The following is a 23290-nucleotide window of genomic DNA, read 5'->3' on the forward strand; positions in this document are numbered from 1 at the left end:
TTCACATCCCTTGCCAAGTCCATTCCATCTCTGCCTTAGCTTTCCGGATCCCATTTCTGCATTTCTGGACCATATCCCTGTACTCTTCCCAGGTCACCTGCCCTTGCTTTCTCTGGCTGTGCATTGCCTTCTTACTCAGTGTGAGCATCAGATCTTTGCTCAGAGATTTTGTTTTCCAGCCTGTCTTGCTTGAATTTTTGCATATCAGGATGGAGACCTCTTGTGCTCTTAGAACATGTGGATAGAGCAAATTGTTTGGAGTCAGTAAGTGTGTAAGTCTGAAATAAGTAAGGTTAGTTTAAGTATATTAATACAATTTAGGCACCAGTTATTCAATATAGGGCTTGGAAACTTGGAGATTCATCTTTACAAACTGAAAACAGATTGGGATAGTCCATTTCCTAAAGAAAATCAAAGATACTAGGATCTGGAAAAATGGGAAAACCACACCAGATCCTCATGTAAAATGAGAATGGCAAGATCACAGCTGTGGTCTGAACACTGATTGACATAAGCCCTTGTCAGGAGTACTTATTAAAATAAAGTACTTAATAAAATAAAATAAAAAACCTATCTCCAAGGTTTAGTGCTTTCATTGTCACTGAATGAAGTAAATTTGTTCTTACATAGCAATCCCTCTTTTTTAGGCCTTGTAAAGGTCCTGTGCTGACATTCTGCTAAGGCATGAGTGTCATTCCATGTCAGTACTTTTTTTTTCCTATACTTGGATAGCTTAAGATCAAAGAGGAAGTAAGTAAAGGCCATGATTAATTTAGTGTGTATTTGATATTTCTTGGAATGAAAATAAGTGTATGACAGAAAGTAGGAAAGAATCTCTAAACGTGTAAGAATTATATGTATCTTAGTAATCTTAACATTTTCACATTGTTTCTTAAAAAGGATCCTTGTGACAGTAGGTTACGTTAATCCCACAGTACAAATATTGTTTGTTTGTAACTGAGATCTAGAAGGATAAGGCTGAAAATGAAATAAATAATTTTCAGAATTTACTGTAATTAAACACATTTTTCTCATGTGAGAGACACATAAATTTAGTGTATTTGTAGATGTCATCTGCATTAACCTCCAGGTCTGTTCTGGAAACCTATGAATTTCAAGCAGGCTGCCCTGGAAAAAAAAGTTCATTGAAATACATAAAAATAACTCTGGTTTAAATATTAAATGCACAGTAAAATGATTGAAGCCTAACTCACAATGGGGTACTGGCACATTTTCTATCTAAAAAACACTGGTACAATGGCAGCATTATGAATCCATAGATTATTTGTGTTAAATAATTGTATTTGTAGTCAGGACCTTAAATTTGAACATTGGGAATTGTCATCTGGTTGCCCAGCTGCTGGGATTCTTATGCATCCTGCATAAGAAAAAACATTGAGATGCTGGAGTATTTCCAAAAAATAGCAAAGTGGTGAAGGATCTGGGGCACAAGTCTTATGAGGAGTGACTGTGGGAAGTTGGGTTGTTTAATCTGGAGAAAGGAAAGGTCAGGGGAGACCTTATTGCTCTCTACAGCCACCTGAAAGGAGGCTGTGCTGAGCTGGAGGTTGGCCTCTTCTCCAAGGTAACAAGGCATAGGACAAGAGGAAGTGGCTTCAGGGCCAGTTTAGATTCGATTTTAGGAATAAATTCTTCACCAGAAGGGTTGTCAAGCACTGTAACAGGGTTCTCAGGACATGGCTGAGTCTCCATCCATGACAGTATTTAGAAGTTGTGTAAATATGGCACTTGGGGAAATGGTTAATAGTTGGACTTGACAGTCTTTTCCAGCCTAAATGATTCTAAGAGTCTATGATTTTGGAAACTGTTGCAAGTAACTTCTCCCATATAAAAGTGGGAGCCTACATTAACAGTGTAGGGGGAGAAAAGTCTCAGGGCAGAACCCTTCTTCTATCTTTATTAACATATACATTCCTTAACTATATAATGCAAAGAGCTGTTCTATATTTCAAATCCTTTTAAACTATTAAAAGTCTCATCCTGAATAAGTTTTTGCTGGTCATCTTATTCACTGCTGCCATAGCTGAAGTTAAGCATTTTCTGTGCCTTTCATGCGTGCTTCAATAAAGGTTAATTTTTACTGATTTAAGTGTTTTCTTATATTATCTTGCAATGGATTCTCTACTGCAATTTAAAAGAGGAGCTGCTGCTAGGTGAAGTATCTGTAAAATGTTTGGAGTGTTATATTTCATTCATAAATCTTACTCTTCTTTGCATTCCTCCTCAAAATTTACCTCTGCCATGAAATACATATATAACTTCTATCACATAAAACTTAGAGGGTTGCTAGGTTGCTCTTAAATCTGTAGTTTTTAAGGGAATTCATAAACTCTTTATTCTTCTGTGTCTTACCATTCTTGAGTCCAGAATTGACTGAATTGTTAGTAATGCCAATATTTTTCCAGGTTGTGTTTTGTCTTTCTTTGAACATCTTTTTCAGCTGCTGCAGAATAAGAGCTTTGATGGTATGGGGAAGGACTGGGGTGGTGCTTTAAGAATCCTACATACTTCATATTGAATAGTTCTACAAAGTAATTTCTTCGCTTTCCATGCCTTTTAGTGCTATTACACTGTCACCAGTTTAAGCATTTACCATTTTCAGGTGCACTCTCGCCCTTGTTCAAATAGCAGCAATCATTTGACTACTCGTTGAAGTTTCAGGAGTGGAGCTTTGGGTAGGGAGTTGAGGCAGTGCAAGTCCAGTGCAGATGTGGAAAGGCAGGGAGTCAGATCAGTTTACTTCCCCTTGACTTTTTATAGGCAGCTGCTGCTACAAATGTGGGAAAATAACTCCTACATGCAAGCAGTCACTGACTCCCCTCTTCTGGTGCATGGCTTTGGATGCAGACTTTTGGAAAACCTCTCGACAGAGCCAATTCAGTTGTCATTCTCCCTTATATAATGATTCTTTGAGACACTTTTAGTTGTAGATCAAGGTTGAAGTCTGCAAACCTATGAGGAAAAATTTTGGCCAAATCCCTCATCCACATCCTGTTTTTTGTAAGGCTGGCTGACTTAGGGAAGAGCAGTGAAAGCTGTTCAGTACCTATCCACTAGAGCTTGAGTTAGATGTTCCTTGTGATCTTATAATTTATGAAAAAGGCCATCTGGTCTTTATAGGTTCAATCTTGTCTCCCTTCACACTGCCTTTTCTCCAATATAATAGGATTTAAATTTTTCATGGTAGAATGGAAAAAGCCTGGCTATGAGACAATACAGTAACCACTGCTCTCCCTGTCTATGCAGTTGTACTGTTGATCTGGCAATAATGAAATAAATTTAAACTGCAATGAGAAACACTTTGAGAAACATTCATGAAAGCCTTTAAAATACTATGAGTGATTTTGTGCTTGCTTTTGAGGTGCTTAACCAGTACAGGTGTAAGAAATGGTAGAGAAAAAAAACTAAGAAAGCAAAACAAAATTATTGGGTAAAGTAGTCTGGTTTCAAAATATGGAACTGAAAACCACTCTAATTTATTTTTCTTTTAGTTTGGATTTAAAGACAAAAATATTTGATATAATTTACAAATTCTGTGAGAATTTAAAAATACTCTGATGTCTAATTTTTTAATGCTACTGCCTCTGCTCTCTACATATGCATTTCTTTTCTACTTCTAGATAATAATAAAAAAAGTTTCTGTGTGGCAAAAGAAATAGTACTGAATACTAAGTGAATTGAGACTCACATCTGGTACTCATAAGCTACAGTATGAGAAGCCGTGCTGGGGCTCAGGGGATGTATCCCACCTCCCCATTACCCTTGCTGTCTGAAAATCAGGGCTCTTTGAGCAGATCTGCCTAGATTTTATTTATGGTGGCTGACTTCTGCCTGCCTCCATCTGTACATGTCATAGTTCCTCTGTCCTGGTGTGTCCAACCCAGATGAAAATTAGTATTGCATGGGGCTGAAGCTCAGCCTTTCGGAGAAGGAGCACTTAGGAGTGTCCTGTTGTCTGCTCTGCTCTGTTGAGCTCTGGGAGAGTCATCTTGCCTTTACTCAGCAATATCACAGTGACACACTTGGAGTGTGACTCAAGGAAATGCCCCAGAAGAGCCCTGGTAAGTGCTCTTATAGAGCACTGATGTTGTGTCCTGATGAAAGTGAGTGCTGTGCTCCCCCACCTGCACCAAGGAATTCATGAGGCAAAGGGAAAGCCTCCTCAGACCCAAAGTGTCCTCAGGCCCAAAGATTTCTCGAAGGCATGTATGATATATGCTCTCCTGGCGTTAAAAATCTCTGATTGTGTCTATGACACAGTGCTGTTACTTGTCCTTGAAGTGTATAAAAGTAGACTGCTCTTAAATTTTAATCACAGAATCATAGAATGTTTTGGGTTGGAAGGGATCTTGAAGATCATCTAGTTCCACCCCACCTGCCATGGGCAGAGACATCTTCCACTGGACCAGGCTGCTCAAAGCTGCTGCCGAATTAGTGGCAGCATTTCTTCTCTGAAGGATCTTTGCAAGATTTTTCAGTCACATATGCAGTGTAATTTCTTGAGGCATTTTTTTTTCTTTGGGCCAGGGCACATTCCTACTAATCAGCAGTGCAGGTGGTGTGACAGAGGTCCTGTCAGTAGCTCTAAATTTTAATAAAGAACTCATCTCTTTATTTCCTCTGGTTCTCATTATGAAAATGAACTGGATTTCCTTCCATCAAGTCCTATAAACATGAAACTGTAGACAAATTTCATTTAGTTTAGAAAAATGCATAGCACAAGAACATGGTCTGATGAAGTCCTGAATTTCATCCCTCCCTTATTCCTAAACTCTGCCATATCTTCCTGTACTCTGTTATGATATTTAAGTTATAAGTTTTGGAGGGATCAGCTGAGTGTTTTCAATAGTCAATTTCTTGAACATATGCCCCTTATCACCACTTTAATACATATTTTTCATTTCTTTACTTTTTATCTTAGACTATTATTTTCCCTTTTTATCTCTGTATGTTACCACATCTAAGAAATAAATAAAATATTTTATCAGCTAAATGTTGATATGTTTAAGGATCTTTAAGACAGTGGTCTGTATTGAGAGCTACAACAATGCACAGATTAATATCTGTGCTACATATTCTGTCCCATGGGAACAGCGAGTAAAATGCTTTTGTTCTTAAAGACAAAATAGGTTTTTTAGAGAGTCAGATTGGTCCTTAAGTTCTGGTGAACTGCACCTTATTCCCCAAGTTGATGTGAATGGGAGCAAATTTTTTATTACCTGTGTTAGTGTCATTTCCATACTGAAGCAATGTAACTCTGCAGTTATGCATTTGTAGCAAGCTCACAGCTTTCGACAGAAATGTACTACAGACAATATACTACAGAATGTACTACAAAGTTTGTCAAGGGCAAACCACTTTCTTGCATTCTCTTTTTCTTTTTTTCTGCAGTAGCTGATACAGCTTTTATTCTCTTCAAGCATCACAATCCTCCCACAGGGTTTTTATCATTTTGACATCCAGAGTTTAGTTTATCCCAGTTAGGGTCAGGTGCTTGGAGGTGAGAAACATTCATAATTTTTCACCTGTGTAACAGCTCTGAATCTGCAAGTCCTTTTCAGAAAGCTTGTAGCAGTATTTATTCTCATGAGTATTGTATACATCTGTTATGGATAGTAGTGCATGAGTTTATTGTTTCTAAGGGTATTCTAATGTGCCCAGGTTGTATTTATATGCAGGATATGTTTTGCATATCAGACAAAAAATATCCATATTTTGATGTTTGAAATCTTTGCTAGGAATTCTTTTTTAAAAATAAGCATTTTATAGACTACTTAATCAATCATGTAAAGAATAAGCAATTTGATCTTGTCTTCACTGTACTGCAGTTTTCCTTATACACACCCAGATTTCAGCCAATAATCCTGGTAGGTTGTTGGGGTTTTTAATAGGAAGTAGGATGAGGAAACTTCTGGGTGTGCTATTTTAGCAGTATCTTCATTATAAGATGAAAAATATTGATGAATGAGTGAACAGAGATTTGATTAGATAATTGTGATGGAACAAAACTGACTGAATTGTGTGTTCTGCTTTGCCTGTGGGCTGTTCTATCAGCACTTGAACAACAAATCTGAGAGGAGACAGAATTGAATCTTAGAAAAATAAATTGAGACAAATTGTGTAGTGTAAGTTGGTTTTCCATCCCTGATAATTTGCTGCCTGAGGGAAGTCAATCAGCTGGTTTTCTGTTTTCCAAGGCTTTTTAAACATAAGATCCTTGGATGCTCACTCCACAGACAAGTTCCAAGGAAGTTTAGGGAATACAACTAATTTAAAAACAGCTTCTTGACAGAAGGCTATTTACTATAGGGAGGACTGTACTCTCCTGATAAAGACTTGAAGCATGGAGAATCACTGAAAACCATGAGCCTAAAATGAGAAGGAAAACCAGAAAATTAAAAATATGCTGATTATTTATTTGTTTTAAATTATTTACTTTGATGTGTGATTCTTTAATTTTTTTATGCCTTCCTTCTATTAGAACACTCTATCCAAATCATACTTCATGTTCTGGAAATTTCTGCTACCTGATGACAAAATTACTCAGGGAAATACTCGGACCCTTGCCAAGCTTCTTCTGCTTGGAGGTGAAATGGATTATTAGAATCAACCATCACTTTAATGATCTTGTGTTTATTAGCAAAGATGATACAGAAAGCATATTTTTCTGAATGCAGGGAGAACAAGCAGCAGACAATTTCCTTGCTGGAAATGGCATTTCTGCTTTTTCATCCTGCCTTATGTACCGTGGGTTTATTTCTTTAGCCTCTGTACGATGGCATTCGTGCAGTCACAATTCTCCCCTGTCTTCCTGTTGTCTGACCTGACCTGTGGATTGTGGTTGCTGGTGAATTTTGAAGGTGTGGTTTCATGGTATGAAGTGTTCCGTAATAGAGAAGCTAAAGGAACTTCTAACTACTTCATGCAGATAAAGTTGTTTTATTGCCACAGAAACTTGACTTTACTATGGCAATCTGAGAGGAATAGAGTGGGTATGGTTGTATTTAGTGACATTGAATGGTTCAGTCTGATAGAAATGGGGCTTGACATTGCTAAGAATATAATGACAGCGGCATCTTATCAGGTTAAAAGTCCATTTAGCTGCCTATGCCACATCCTCTCTTCAGTCATGAGTAATAGCAGCTACCATGACAAAAATATAGGTCTATGGTAAAACATGCAATGAGAGATATTGCTCCAAAATCATGGGACGTTGCAAAACATGACACATCTACAATGGGGTATCCACAACTTCTATGTGCAACCTGTTCCACAGTCTCACCACCCTCATCATGAAAAAGTCTTCATTGTGTCCAATTTAGATCTACCATCTTTCAGTTTTAAACTGTTGCCCTTTGTCCTGTCACTAGAGGTACTGCTGAACAACCTCAATTCTCTCAGCAGTTCTTCACAGAGGAGGTCAAAACTGTCTGTTTCAGGAGAGTCTGTGCTTAGCTATAGATTGCCCTTAATATGTTTCAGCATTTTTCAAGGTATGTGAATTAGCCCTCAGATGTCCTTACAGTTCCTTCTTAATTTTGTCTGGGGAGAAATGTTGTTTCATGTTAATATTTCTAGACTAGTTGCAGTTTCCTCTAAGTGTAGGACATCCAGTTGTGTGAAAAGTGTCTAAGGATTTCTTTCTGCTATTGTCTTGTGTCTTTAGAGTTTGTTTTTTTTCCATATTTGGCTCACAATACTGTAACACCCATGCTTTCTATTCCCTGCAATTTTTCTGTCAACAGAAATGTGACCATATCTTAATTTCCTTGTGCAATACAAAATACATGTGTATATCTTCTTTCAGAAAAAAAAATATTTCTTTCATGAGTCTTGTTGACATTATAATCTGCTCGTTTTCAAACTAAGCTGCCCAGAATGAGACCAGCAGAGTACAATCCAAAGGATGCTTACCTATTTCTTTAATTTTCTCATTTGATCAGTAAGCTCAATAAATTAATATTTCTGATTCATCCTAAGTTCAAATTCTTCTCTTTATTCTCAGAGATAAGGGTTTCAATTTGTTACTTGTTTTGATGAAGGGCATATGATTTATAAATTGAAAAGAGAACAAAATTCTTAGTAGCAAATATCTACAAATGTAATCTAAGAGAAAACAAACAAAAAAAATTGAAACTGAGAAACACTCAAACATTTGAAAGCATCCCTTGTGAAATGCTAAAATGGCTCAAAGAAGGTTCTTTAATTCAGGGATAAGAGTTTGAGTTTCTGCTCTGTGCTATTTCTAGTGAATATGAGGTAGATATTTGACTGCAGCAAAACCCTCTATTAGTATTGAGCTATTGCAATTCATATTCAATTCCTACAGAAACTGTAAATTGGTATGAGCCTAAAGTCTGATTTAAAAGAAGTTTTGACCCTCCTTTTACTGTGCTTTTTAAGAGCCCCTAAAGTCATGGTCAAAATATATATTTGGGGGTTGAAGGTGAAGCACAGCTACTGGTTCTATCTGTGAGGCTACAGAAAAAAGCATTTTGGTGCATTAGGTGATGATGCAACTTGTGTTTCCTTGCACAAACAAAAGACTTGTGTAGCCTTAGGTTAAAATCAGGTGTTTATGAAGGCAGCCAGAACTGTGGGACAACTAAACACATTCCATGTCTCACTCTTTTCCCTCATGCTACCTGCATTTTTAAGAAATTCAAGTTAGTTCACTAAATAATTACTCTCTTAATTTGCAGAAAAAGCTGATACTTGAAAAGGCTTTGAAAGTATTAAGAAGCTTATTTTTTCCCTTTGGAGGAGGCTCCAAGTCTTCCATTTACTCGTTTAATCTGTCATTCCATTGCACCCAAGGGCAAAGTGTCATTTCTGTGTGCTTCAGTAATTTTGTACAGCACACAGCAAACAAATATCAAGTGACTGAAGCCAAAGTAGATTTCATGCAGGAGGCTGTGTTTCCTTTTCTTGCCATACATTTTTAATAGAGATTTTCTCAATTGTAAGATGGTAAGTAGACGTTTGCCCTGAAATTTGTAAATATGTTTATAATAGCAGTTGATACAAATTGTAGGTCAAAACGTTCTCAGAATACAGTGGTTTTTCATCATAATACAGACAGTGGTTTCTTCCAGTGAAATCTTCCATTTCACTTCCAGAAAACAGGATTTTAGATAATAATATCAGAAGTCACTTGTTGTTTTAGAGCCTTGTACTACCTGGCATAATGTTACAGGATATAAAAAATTAGCTTATAATTCAGTCTTATTATGTAGTGGTTTTAAATTTAACTCAGTAAGATAGTCCAGTATCTTGGTTATTTTAGAGGATTAAGCCAGAGCTCTGTATCTGAGCTGAATAAGCTGTATTAACTGATGTCATGTTTCTGATAAGGAAAATGCTATGCTTTTTGACTAGAAGTTAAAAAACATTTCCAAGGAAATAACAGAATGCCATAACATCCAAACTAGTTCTTGGGAGATTCACAATTCTAAAAATTATAGAGGTTTTCCTTGAACTGGCATAACCACTGGTAATACTAAAATTGCAAGTGAAAGATGTAAGTTCATTTAAGAGAAGGAAATGACAATAATTGAAAAGTATAAATTATATATATATCTTACTACACAGAAGATATAAACAAATTTTCTGAGAAAGTCTAGCATCATTTAGAATACATAGTCCCTGTTAAGTAGTGCCAGATTTTCTTCTCCTGGCTCAAAAAGCATGACAACTTTTTATTGATGCAGCGTCATATTCTGATGAGCAAAATGGATGTCTGCTATGTTCTATACATCTAAATTTGAAATCAGAAGAGAAATTGTATATTGCTATTACAACTCCTACCCAGTATATGTAATTGAACTTATCCTTCTAAATAACTGCTGTACTTAGGCAGAGTTAGAAAGGGAGAAAAATTCCGGAGATGCATTTTTGGCAGTTGTTAACATTTAGGGTGAGTTGATTTAAGATTAGGTTTGGCTTGCTGTGAAGAACTAGAGCAGTTTTAAAATTTAGAAAGAAATTTAGTTTCTGTTGTTTGAATTCTGGACTACTAGCTTTTTAAGATTTTCTACTGTTAAAAAAATAAAATTGCATAGTTATGGCCAAATTTCATTACATTAGCTGATGATTTATCCAAACATTTATGTAAATACCAAGAGCAAATACAATTCAAGGAAACTGAAATTTGCTTGTTGTACAGTCAAGATTTAGTCATCTTGGTGCCTAGAAGCTTGCCTCTAGTTACTTTTACTGGGGGATACATCTGATGTATATGATCTTTAATTCCTATGCCATTTTTGCAGCTCTCAGCACTATTGTACTGCTGCAGGTTTCTTTGTATCTAGTGTAATTGCAGGCTTTAGAATACACCATGATGCCCCTGTAAAAAGGTTTCCCCACCTGCTTTTCCAGCTGTAACCTTTTCATGTTTCTGTGAGCTACTAGCTTAATTTTCTGCAGCAGCCTTTTCACATTTGTCTTCACAAATAAACTTTTCCGCTTTTAAGGTTGATTGATTTTCACTCTGTATTTTTGAATGTCCTGGTTAGAGATGTCAGCCTAGCAGCAGCTTTCACTTCACCTTTGATTTTCTGTTTACAGTACTTGCCACCTTAATTCTGCCAAGAAGAAATGAATTCAAGTAGGGGTTTATAAATACTGAAGTGGCCTGTGCTGTCCATTCCCATTGTAGGAAGCTCTGTCAATAAGGCAGCAAGTCTGCTGCAGATCAAGCATGAGCTATTGAGAGATTACTGTTCATTTGCTTCAGTGAAAAAAGAAAAAATAAAGATGTTTTCAAGATACTTTTTGAGGTGGACAATCCAGGAAGGATAGACATTCAAAGGAATACTTTTAAAGTAGAAGGTCAGTGAGAATGTTGTCGCATAGTGTGACAGAAGGGAGAACAGGATAAAAGGTGTTATAGGAACGGATTAGAAAACCTTCTTGTGTATATAGACCAAACCAGGAGGAGCAGTGGGAGGGGGGAAGGATCAGAATCAGTCATCCAATTTGGATTACAAGGTATCTCCAGGTTGGGCATGATTGAGCTCTGATTCCATTGGATTCTGAGCTACAGTTTTTACACAGAAATGAATCCTTTGGGGAATTAAAGCCTGCATGGATCCTATATTTCAAGATTCTTCATTCAGTATGTTTACAGATCTTTCAGGAAGTGATAGCTTAGTTTCTTCTTGCAATTGTTTCTTTATATAAGAATATATTTATAAGAAAAATTAAGCAACTAGGTTTTTCACACAGGTTATTAAACACAGCTTAATTTTATGAGACTATAATAACATACTCAAGAAGTGCAACATGATTTCTTCACCAGCAAACATTTGATCACCAAAAAAAAAAGATGCACTCTTACTGCTCACCAGAAATTAAAATGAAAGCATAAAAATGGCATAATGAAAACATTTGCATAAAAATGGCACAATGAAACATTAGCAGAATTTCTGTTACTATGTTACAAAAGTCTAAACATTATTTTAATGCTTTGTAGATATACATTTGTGGCATATATCTGGACAAGCAGCATTTAACATCAAAGTTTAGTCAAAAACAATGAAATTCTATTAGTCTAGCAATGTGTAGTGATAAATAACTGTACTTGTTAGATGAGTTGGCCATGTTGCAATCAACATAAAGAGCTAAATGCATAAAAGATGCTTCTGAATTCTCCATTTTACAGTGGGTAGTGCCTAACAAAAGAAGAAAGAAGAGACATAAATGGATGCTGATGTAAGCAGAGGATGCAATGGATCATCCTAAAATATGGTTGATGGGCTAAAAACAGTCATTGGGGGATAGAAATGGATGCAAAATAGTACAGGTTGCAGGATGCTATTTTGCAGAAATGAAGCAGAAGCATCAGTGTCAAAAGGCACACCCACGCATAAAATGTCTCCAGCTTCTGCACTTAAAATGTCTAAACTGCAAATTCATGGAATTACATAATTTTGATTAAGTGAAACTCCTGTAATAACTGTTCACTGGATCACTAATGGGAGGACTTGACATAGGGTTATAAGTTGTTTTATAGTTAAAAATGCATTTTGTGGCTGTCTGTACATTAATCTATAGGGTTCGTATCACTTTCCTGTGAAATTTTGCAGATTTACATGTTCCCTTCTTTTCAGTCAGAGTTTGATGTGTGAAAATTTAGTGGGAAAGAGGAAATATAACCAGTTGATAAGCTTGGCTCTTCTGTCAGCTCTTCACAGCACCGTAAGCAAGCTTAGTAGCCTATCACATGGTGCAGGAATGCTTTCACCTCCAAAGTGAAAACCAGTGTCAGCTTAAAAGGCTTGTGACGACGAGGACAGAGCAGAGAGCCTGCTCTCAGAGGCTTGGGAGCAGGCTCTTCTTTCCACACCAGCATGAGGATTTAATAGAGCAATTTCATGACTGGCAGAGAAAACCTGATGGCACACTTGCTCCTCTCTGTTAGAGCAGCTTGGGCAGGATATGCGTAGGAGTTTATTTTAAGTAACTAAATAAAAGCTTCAGAAAAATTACAAATATTAACCAACAGCCTAATCAACTGCTGCTCCCAATTTTTTGAGAATACTTTTATGTATTTTCTGTTTAAATGCAGATTATCTCTGTGAAGTGAAATGATAAGGCAACAGTGCTTTTGTGATACAGCATTGCTGATAGTCACCTGATTTGGCCAGGCCAGTGAGAGTCAGTGAGCCTCTTGCTGGCCTCTCTTCATTTCTTTCTTATGAGGAAAAGCTGAGACAGTTAGGCTTGTTTAACCTTGAGAAGCCTGAGGGGTTCCTCTTTAATATATGTAAGTGTCTGAAGAGAGAGTGACAAGGAGGTGGAGCCTGGCCTTTCTCGGTGGGCCCAAGCAATAGGCCAAGAGGCAACAGGCAGAAAGTGATGCATAGGAAGTTCCACCTGAACATGACAAAAAGCTTCTTTACTGTGTGGGTGACCACACACTGAAGCAGGTTGCCCAGAGAGATGTGGAGTCCACCTCACTGGAGATACTCAAGAACTGTCTGGATGCGATTCTATGTGATGCACTCAGGGATGGCCCTGCTTGAGCAGAGAGGTTGGAACTGGACCCACTGTGGTACCTTCTGACTTGATCCATTCTGTGAATCCTCCCCTCCCAGATTACAAAAGAGTCCTATGAGGGTGAGGCTGAGTTCTGTTTTGTCCTCCTGATTTCCTGTGGTGAGAAATTTCTTCACTTACACCCTAAACACCTTGTGAGAAATAGTCATTATTACTGATGGGGACTGCCTCCTCCTACCTGTCATACTTGTTGGAAATGTGCTTCATGGTCTATACAGGGCTGAACTGAGTAGCTTTGTATGAGAGGGAAACATGCCCAGAGCACTTTTCTGTCCACAATCCCACAGGACTGCCCATTGGAGCATGGTATGGGTAAAGGTAAATGTAAACCTTTTTCAAGGAGGACATAAAGTTCTCAGATGTTGTCACACATTTCAGCCAGCATATTGTGGAGGAAAGGAGATGCTGGGTCCATCTCTCCTTTGGGACCTGAGAGAGTAACAATGTTTTTAACACAGGCCAAATCAGGACTTCAGTTTTTGGAATAAATGACAGTCCTTTGTATTGGTGGTGTGATTAAGGATCAACAAAGAGTGTCTAGTAGTTTTAAGCAGAAAACAGATTCTCCCTTCTCCGCTCCTCTTCATTATTATTTGGATCAAATCGCATATACTGGCTTCAGTACTAGCATGTTTAAAGATTTCAGTTAACTAAGTTACAGGAGACATTTCCAGAGGAATCTAAGAAATTTTAGATACTGAAGTCACATTGAACTCATACATCTTTTTGTCTGATATTAAAATGTATAGTCAGTCTTGGTATATTAGGCAATGAATTCATCCTCTTGTAAGAAAAAGAGAATATATTAAAAATCATATCAGAAGAGAAGGGCAAAGGTTGATTTCAAATGTGTCTACAATTTTCCTGCCATTTTTCCAATGCCACAAAACCTTCAATTAAGAATTACTATATCTCTTTTCAAGTGCATTTCTGGGATATGGCTACACCTGCAAAACATATGCTGCACTTATTTAGCTCAGTTATGATCAGATTTTAAAGTCTTAATATACTGAGACCAGGTGGTTGTTCCGAATTGCTCCCAGTCAATATTTTGTGGGTTTAATTTGGAAATGCCACAGGGATTCATCCTACTCTTGTATTATTTCTGATCTATCACAATGTTTGCTAGTGGGTGGCTGTCATTTGTTGACATGACATATTTGTTTTATATGGGTCTGCTGATGTTATGCAACTTCATTTAGGCAGTTACATTGTCAAAAGAGATGTGATAAAAGACCTGTGAGAAATATTTATCATGACTTTTTCATTATTGTAAAAAATGTTTCTGTTGCTTTTCTTTGTTTTTTTCTGCAGAATCATCATATTTTGCATCACAGAATTCATTTTTGCCTGTATCACTCTGCTTAAATACCAGAGTAATTGAGGTTTGAAGTTAACATTAATCAACAGCCAGTCTTCACAGGTAGTGCTTACACTTGTAATTGGAGTGGATGTAAAATCATTCATATTGCAATAGTAAAAAATATTCCGTTTGTAATGTCGACCTGGCATAAACAAAACCCAAAAAATTCGTGACAGAAATCTTGATGATGGAGAATTCTCTTCATGAATGATATTTGGCTGTAGGGAGTTAAAGCAAGGTCAGCTTTCCATAGAGCAATAGATGGCTGTGGTAAAAATAGCTGGTCACTCAGTTGCTCAAAAGCTGCTCCTGGAATAGTGCAATGAACAGGTAGTGCAAGGAATGAGTTTTCCCACACGATGGGGTTGCTGAATTCCAGAACCATGCACACAGAGATAACTTCCATCTCTGTATTTGTTATTAAGCTGTAGACATATGAAAAACATGAAATGTGAATGAAGTAGTGCAAATATCAATCTTTGAAGCACTTCATATACCTCTATTCTGCACAGGAATGTATATGTACTCTGTTCTTGGACATTCATGTATTTGCACATGGACCAGATGTTTGTACCTATACGGCCAATATATTTATTATCTAGATATGTAACTGCAGTTTGAATATATATTTTGCAGAACTTTCCAAAGGATAACTTAGACTTTGACTTATGACAGGTACCTACTTTGTTGACTTTCAGTAATGACTTCATATTGCTACTCCAGAGTCATCAATATACATACCACGTTCATTTTTTGTGCTTCAGTAATTTCAGGTGCAATATAATGTTTGTTCAGCTATGCTTGCCATCTTTAAAGTACATTAATGTACTCTGAGAAGGCAAAGTGACTGGCACAGAAATGAATAATTACAGTAATGACTAGTTGTTATTCTTGTTTATTTTGGGGAGTATTCTAATTAGCTGTTCAGTAAATGGCTACTTCCTATACATAGCTGCTATCTATATTAATTCTTACCTCACATTAATTCCTTAATGTGAGGTAAGACACATATGATTTAATACTGAACCTTTCACCTCACATAGAAATAGTGTTGACTTCTATACATACCTGTTCTGTAACCATATGCCAATGCACTGCTACTCCCACTGCTACCAGGCTCTGGCAGGTCCTAGAGCAACATTAAAGGTACCGTGGAAGACAGTGCAGATTGAAATTACCCCATCCTGTGAATTAGGAGTGATTCCATCTTCCCTTTCTACTCCTGTAACTTGCATTCAACTTTAGTTCAGGAGCCAACAACCAGTGTCTTCCAAGTCTATAGCAAAATAGATTCTTTCTGGGTGAGAATCAGTAATGGTGTTAACTTGCCTGTGTGAAATAAGAATGCTGTTGAAAAAGTGGATTGGCAAAGAATTGCGGTGGTAACGTATAAGCAGAAATCTTATTTTGAAAAGTATTGAAATAAGGTAAAATGGAGGATATTAGAGCCTGGCCACTGGTCTGGAAATATACTGAAACCTAACATGTTGATCAAGTATTCGTTTGTCAAATGAAAAAGACCATGGATGAGTCTCTTAAGAGATAAAAGGTATTCCAGTTCAATTGCATAAACTATGTTTAGCCGTGACTGATGAGTCAATACATAAGATGTGGCAATGAAAATCAACATGAAAAAAGAGTTCATCTTATTTTCCTGCCAGTCTCTAATGTTTTTGATCATCCTCTATTTGTCTATTGATTTGATGGCATGATTTTCCAAAATGCTTTCCTTCTTCCTGTTCTTCTTGGGGTTCATGGAGGATATGGCTTTATCATTTGCATAAAAAGAAATAGGAGGTTTTCATCTTTACTTTTATCTAAGATGAAGCGTTGAACTGCAAGTCTTCAAGATTCTCAGATCTTTTTCAGCCCATTTGAACTAGAAACCTCTTTTTTGGTGATCTGAAGTAAAGTTTACTAAATGAAGACATACAGGTTAACAACATTTTTCTTCTGCTTGTATCATCTAATTTTATACTAGTTGTTTTGATTTATTTGCTGTTTTGGAAGGATTTTGCATAGAATTTTTAAGGAAAGGGAATGAGATGGCACTGGAGGGTTTCAGCTGAAGTAGTGTTTCTGCTTCTAGAGCATGTACTTCAGGGAGGATTGGGACCTGCAGGATAAAGATCGGGAGAAATTATTGAGAGGAAAGGTTTAATTTACAATAATTGCTTAGTGAAAAAAGAAAATTAAGAGGAGATACTATAACCTTTACTTAATCAGAAGGTTAAGACGAAGGGAACTTATTTTTCCATTCTATAAAGGGTATGATAAAAACTAGCAGGATTGCTTTTCAGATATTAAGTTTTGGTAGGGTGGTTGATAAAGTAGCCATCTGCAGTTTATCCTAGGTCATTTGTGGTGTTTCTATGATCATGAGGAAAGAAGGGGCAAAGCAGAATCGAAATGACAGTGTGAAAGAAGTAGGTGTGGGAAAAGCAGTTAATTCCCTGAGGTAGAGGGCTATTTGAGGGTTTGGCTACACAGGAAGACTCTGTGAGGCCCTGGAAATCTAATTTTTAAGAATCATTGCTGTAAAAAATGTTTTTAAATTAATTAAGAAGTGGAAAATAGAGTTTGTAGAATTGTTTGGGACTCCTTGTTCTTTAGAGTGATGTTTTGTTAGTAAGTTTTGCAGTTCAGCAATATGCCAATCCTGAGTCTCTAGTTAGCTGGGAGGGTGGTTCACATTTGACATATGCAGTGGAGCTGTCAGTTTGCAGCAAAAAACAGGGCAGGTCATGTTTCCAGTGTTAATTTACACTTGACATCTTATTTATACCTGGGAAATGCTGTTATAAAATATTAGAACACAAATAATGCTGGCACAGCAGGGTTTTAAAAAAGAGACTTGTGTTGAATTTCTTCCCACAAAGTTAGGAAATAAATGCATCTAATATTAGAAAACTCTGTGCTAATTGTAGGAAGATGCCACACTAGTTACAGCATTCTCAAGCCATTGGTTTTTTTCCCCAGGGAGAAAGAGATGAGACCCACTGAGCACTAACAGTAATGAGATTTCTTCAGTCACAGTAATTATGTTCCGTTTTAGATAAAATTTCTTGAAATGTTTCCGTTTTATTGTCTGTGTGTATTTAAAGCAGTAGAACTCTGCATTACCAGCATCTCCAAACACCATGCATTAAGAAACTGTAGCATTTAGTCTGGCCTGCTTCCAGCATCCATAGGATTCTATTGAAACTTTTATCTGAACTTGAAATATTAAAAAGTATTTTCTGATACAAAAGTACCTTACCCCTATGGGTATAAATGGTTAATTTTCAGTCTTACCAGTCTTTCTAGAGGTTTCTGTGGTGCTGTGGTTGGGGACTGGGGGTATGTGCTGCTTTTACTGAAGACAAAAAATATCTGACATTTCGTCCATCCTTTTGGGGGACCAATAGCACTCCCTAAGAGTCCAGTTTCCTTCAGTAAATTTGAATGCTTCATTACTGTTTCATGGTAGGTGTCATTCTGGATCTCCCTTAAAACAGCAAAAAGGTCAATGATAGGTGTTTGCATAACTCTGTGTCCTTTCAGAAGACCGTAGTATCTGAGGACAAGTGCAAAGGTAATTTCCCCTGCAACATTTTAATTACTATAGATTCATTTCAAGCCTCCTCGGAATGCTTGAAAACAAGTCACATAGGGGGATCCAGTTATGGTGTTAGTGGAAAGTCTCCAATCCTCTAACTCACCTGCTAGATTTGCTCCCTAATTTCTGTTGCATCATGATAATTGTGAATCTATAATACAGCAAAGTAGCTCTATTTAAGAAAAAGAAAAAAAAAAGTAAAGGTAAAAGTCTTTTCAGTGCATTTGAGTAGGAAAAAAAGATCAGTCCTTTTACCACCAAAAAAAAAATCAGGAAGTAAATTACATCTGAATTGGTTTTGCTCCCTTAAAGTAGAAATTTCAGTAGTTATAACTGAAAACTCCCAGGCCTAACACAAGATTTTTCCAGGCAGCTAAGTAAGCTTTAGATACAGCACATGATAGTCACAGTGGACCTATCATAGCTGAAACATGAAATAAAGTGAGCAGTGCCAACTCAAGATATTCAAAAACATCCATCAAGCTCCAGAAATCTTTGACTTATGTTTCTTTTTATTCAGCTGCTGGTACCCAAGTTTTGGGACTTCCTTGGATCTTGTTCTCACACAAGTGATGATTAGAGGCTTACTTTATTTTTAATGTTGAGTGAGTTTCTCACATTCTTTATCACATACTATAAAATATAACTGTGCTGTTGAACCAAAATGGAGTTTTTTGCTGAGTGTGCTGAGGTGGCACTCCTTGAAGAAGCTGTGTATGTCTACTAAATGAAATGTGATTCTGTAGTACGTTTAATTTATAGTTCATCCGAAGATGTCTTGGAGATAATGGCTTGATTCATGAAAGCAGATGACAAATGCAATAGCATCAAATGTAGGGGGATGTTTCTCTTAAAAAGGTGAATTAATTACTTCCCTTTTATAGAGATACTTTTGTTAAACTCTTCAAGAAAAGAAGCCCCTCATAAAATTGATAGACTACATACATTTAACTTATAAATTAAAATAAAATTCTTAATAAATTCACTTTAAAAATTTTTACAAGTTCACTTTCTCTAACTAAAAAACAACTCATAGTAGAAATCCAGACAAAGCTATATATATCCTTCACCTATCCAGCAGAAAACATTGAAGCACAGTACTGGGGCATGGGCAAAGGAGTAATTCACTACTGAAAAGGAAGAAGAAAGCATGAAGTCTACAGATTGCTTAGGGAGAACTTTCTTCACTCCAGGCCATATCTATGTAGACAGCAGATGCAATATTTTATAGACAGAGAGGTGCATATATAGTACATTTCTGCAGGCATCAAACAGCATGAAACCTTTTGCATTACAGGATGAAAATAGTTATTGATGAAAAGGAAAATCGAAAAGATTGGCTTCTGACTTAAAATCAGAAAAAGGGTCTGAGAAACAGAGCTGCCGTCTCTTATAATTACAAAATGTAGTTCATTTTTTTGCCATTTCCCCAGTCTCTTTGAAGACCTTTGACCAGTGTTATGATCTTTCTACTTCTCTGCCAGGATAAGCAAACAAATAATTACACTCTTGGGGGATTTTCTAAACATTGGATCCAGTTTTCTTCTTCTGTTTACTTCATATCAAAGTTACTCCTGTCAGTCCCTCAAGCTGCTTCTGGCTTAACTGCCTGCAAGTGAGAGAATAGGCAGTCATGTCTGATGATACTCTTAATACACACTAAGTTGACAGAAAAAGGAGCCAAGGAGAATTCCTCTCCAGAGCTGACATGATTGATCACTTTGATGTGTATTAGCTTTCTTTAAACTACCCTCAGAAAATGACAATTCCAAGTCCAATTTAATACTCTCATTGCTCATGGCTTCTTTTAACTAAATATCCCTGCTAAGTCTTGTAGGACATGCTCTTAAACACATTTTTTGCTGATTAGAGAATCAGCATGATACTGACAGAATACATTATTAATAAATTTAGTTCCACATAAAAATTTTTAAACCATTTCAGTGTCAGAGGACTTGGAGTCACATAACAAAGTATTGTGTTGTTATCAAGTATACAGTTTTGATGTCTGAAGGGACAGAGTTGACAATTTTCCTGTTTCCATAATCTACTGGAAACAGTCTAATCACTTTTTATTATTCTAGGACTTTTTTTATATATTATTCTAGGACTATGACAACTCTATACCAGTATTTTCAGGTTTACTTTCAAAATAGCAGTAAAAGAAGTTTTGTAGTGGCTTATGTCACAGTGTCTCAGGTCTTCATTTTGCAAGTAAAAAAAAAAAATTGAGTCTTGTGAATGTTGAACATTTCCTAAGAGTCAAGTGGGGCTTATTTTGTTTTCAGCCATTATCATTAATACTTGCTTTTTGCAACACAAATAATGGTTTTCTTAGGCAATGCAAGACTGCTATTTGTCCTTTTCCCAGTGGAATCCCTTCTAGGAGAAGGGAGAATCTTATATTGCAGTGGGAGACATTATATGTTTTTCCTTAATTGTTATGATTATTGAAAAATATTAGAAATATATCTTCAGTGAAATTATAATCTGAGGTGCTTTTAAATTGAAGAAATGTATTTTGAGTCTCCCTTCTTAAAATTATTTCATAGCTGCAAAAGAGAAAAATCAAATATATAAGGGAAGAAGAAGTAATCTATGTGCTACTGGTTCTGGTTTGGACCTTCAGATTTCCATCATTTAATATTCTCAGTTGCTCCCATTTATTTCATATACAGCATTAAGATAAGCAGCACAGCCAGAGCATGTGATTTTATCTGAACCAGAACTGCGGAAGAGACACAGACAGTCCTTGTTATTATCCCTGTTATTATGTACAAAGATACATTTGATAGGAAGCCCAGAAACCATAAATTTCAGTTCCAGCTCTCCTCCTAATTGCTGTTAATATTTCTATTTCCTTCACATTACACATGGTTCATATTTCTAACTTTGACAGTATCTCTCAGTGGTTCATTTTCACAAAATATTGGACAGCTTCTTCAAGGTCACTTTAAGCAGAGCTGGGAACAGACTTCAGATTTCTATTGCATTGGCATTAAGACTCATTTGCTTTGCCAACCCTGCAACAGGATTATGGAAAATAATTTTTATACTGCAAAACATTTGCACTAAGAAGTGAATTTGGATGGTGTTATAATGTTCATTTTTATGTTTTCAGCTAAGAAAATCTATTTTTCTGAAAACAGTTTTGTATTCATTTGAATGTGTATATTCAGAGCCTGTTCTGGAATCTTTTGCCCATTTCTTAAAGGCAGGACATCTGCCGATGAAAGCTACTAAAAATGTTAACATTTGAGTTAATAAGCTTGTCTTTCATCTCGTTTTGCAACATGCAACAGAAGAACAGAAGTTCTTTAAGGACATGAGATGTCTCAAGCTATTTCTAGTCATGCATAAAGCTCTTCCCTAACAGGTCCAGTTTGAATCCTGCACAGCTCAGTGTTTGAAGTGCCACTACCATCCAAGAAGTATTTGTGATCTCTGTGAGATGACTTTTGGTGAATTTGTGAATTTCCAGTTCACTGTCCAAGGGGCTTTGTTAGTTCTTCAGTGCAAAAGCATCCCTCTAGTGTTTGCTGGATTCCTGGCCCAGCCCAATGAAACCTTGATTCTCTACTAAGAGCTCCTGCCACTGAGGCATATTAAACTCACTTCCTATTTGCAGGGAGTGGCAAAGTGATTATTTCTGTACTTACAGGAAATGAGGTAGAGAATTAGAAGATAGAGAAAAGAATTCTGGCTTGATCTTCTTTAAGGCCTTCATAATTGGGGTTCTTTTGCCTCAACTCTTGATTTTTGGGTCTGACTTATGCTTAAATGACTCTGTCTTGGTCATTCTCTTTTCAAAAAACACACAGAGAAAGGATGGAGTTCAAAGATGATGCTGTTACATCAAATGAGGCATTTGATACTCTATCATTGGGCAGATTTAGCTCAATCTCCTTTCTGTATTAAATTAGGTCCTAATCCATCTTTTACATTACCTTTGACTATTAACTGAAGTGGCTAATTCAAGGGCCCAACCACACTGTATTCTCATGAAATCAATATAAACAAGTATTATTTTGCATATTAGATAACTAAAATTAGGTAGGTTTAAATTCAAGTCACAGATCTCAGCAGTCCCTTCTAGAACCAAAACCAAAGGGGTGACTTCTCCATACCAGAAAAATACAAGAAAGGTAGAACTCCAATACCCAGAGGCCATTGCTTCTTACAAAATAATTCTTTCCCTTTAACAAGAGCCCTTCACCACTGCAGATAGGAAGCTGCAGAACAGGAGAGGAGTGAAACTGGCACCATGCAGTGAGTAGGGTCATCAAGAAGATTAGGGTTTGCAAGGTGGGGAGGCTGAGAGCTGGGTTTGCTCAGTACTGCTTAGAAAGGAGTGTGAATGCATCGCTATTTTCAGCTTTACCAGTTGACAAAGAAATTCCATTTTGATATTAGGGAAAATAATTTACAGGTAAGGTGGTGATTAAGCATTGGAGCAGATCTCTGAGAGAGGCTGTGGGATCTCCATCCATACTCAGAAGTTGACTGGGCATGGCCCTGAGCAGCCCAACCTTACTTTAAAGTTATCTTTAACTTTTAAGCTGCCCTTGCTCTGACCAAAGGGTTGAACCAGATGACTTTCAGAGGTCCCTGCCAGCCTAGATTATTTTATGACTCTGTCCCCTGAAGCTGCCTGACTTGGCAGAGCAGAGCTGTGCTGCAGCCAGAAAGGAACTGCTCTTGTACAGCATGTCCCTTCCTTGCCTGCCCTGGGCCACTGCCCCATGCTGGGCTCTCATGTTTTTCTTGCTAAGTCATATGGATGGGAAGAGCAGATGTCAGCTGAGCCACAGCAGCCTTCTACTGTTCCTGGGATATTATCAGCTCTGTGGTACAGCCATTATTATTTGTGCAACAGAGAACTAAATGTGCAACAGAGAACTGAATGTGGAGAGTCAGTGCCTTTGAATTCATCATAGGAACTTTGATCTTTCTGTTTAAAAGTACTTTGACAGTTTCTTCTAAAACATCTGACAAAAATAGCTCAGTCTGGAAGCCAGCAGGTGTTTAGGCACTTTTTTTATTGCATATATTAATAAAAAATGAGTCATTTGTGTTAATCTATGTTAGGCTGTTACAGATCTGCTTTGTACTGCATTAAAGAGATATTAGCCAGGAATATTCAACATCTCTATGAGGAATGCTTCACTGTGTTCAAATATGACATGGCAACATACTTATGTCAATACAGATAAGGGCTTAATAAAATGGGGAAAAATGAATTTGCTTTC

At 36.9% G+C, this 23290-nt stretch overlaps 1 protein-coding gene across 14 annotated transcripts in view; it reads left to right on the top strand.

Annotated features, from left to right (window-relative positions):
• Positions 1–23290, top strand: part of DLGAP1 (DLG associated protein 1) — a 396907-nt gene that overhangs the window by 167005 nt on the left and 206612 nt on the right. Inside the window, exon 1 of one of the 14 annotated variants that reach the window (XM_054516765.1) lies at positions 7495–7514. The exons of 12 other annotated variants lie outside the window; for them this stretch is intronic. The gene's annotated coding sequence lies outside the window, so the exon portion shown is untranslated. Of the gene's footprint in view, positions 1–7494; positions 7515–14422; positions 14504–23290 lie in introns of those variants that run through there. One more of the 14 variants, XM_054516724.1, reaches the window with a different exon arrangement.

This window comes from Molothrus ater, chromosome 1 (genome assembly GCF_012460135.2).
Source record: "Molothrus ater isolate BHLD 08-10-18 breed brown headed cowbird chromosome 1, BPBGC_Mater_1.1, whole genome shotgun sequence".
Classification (NCBI taxonomy): domain Eukaryota; kingdom Metazoa; phylum Chordata; class Aves; order Passeriformes; family Icteridae; genus Molothrus; species Molothrus ater.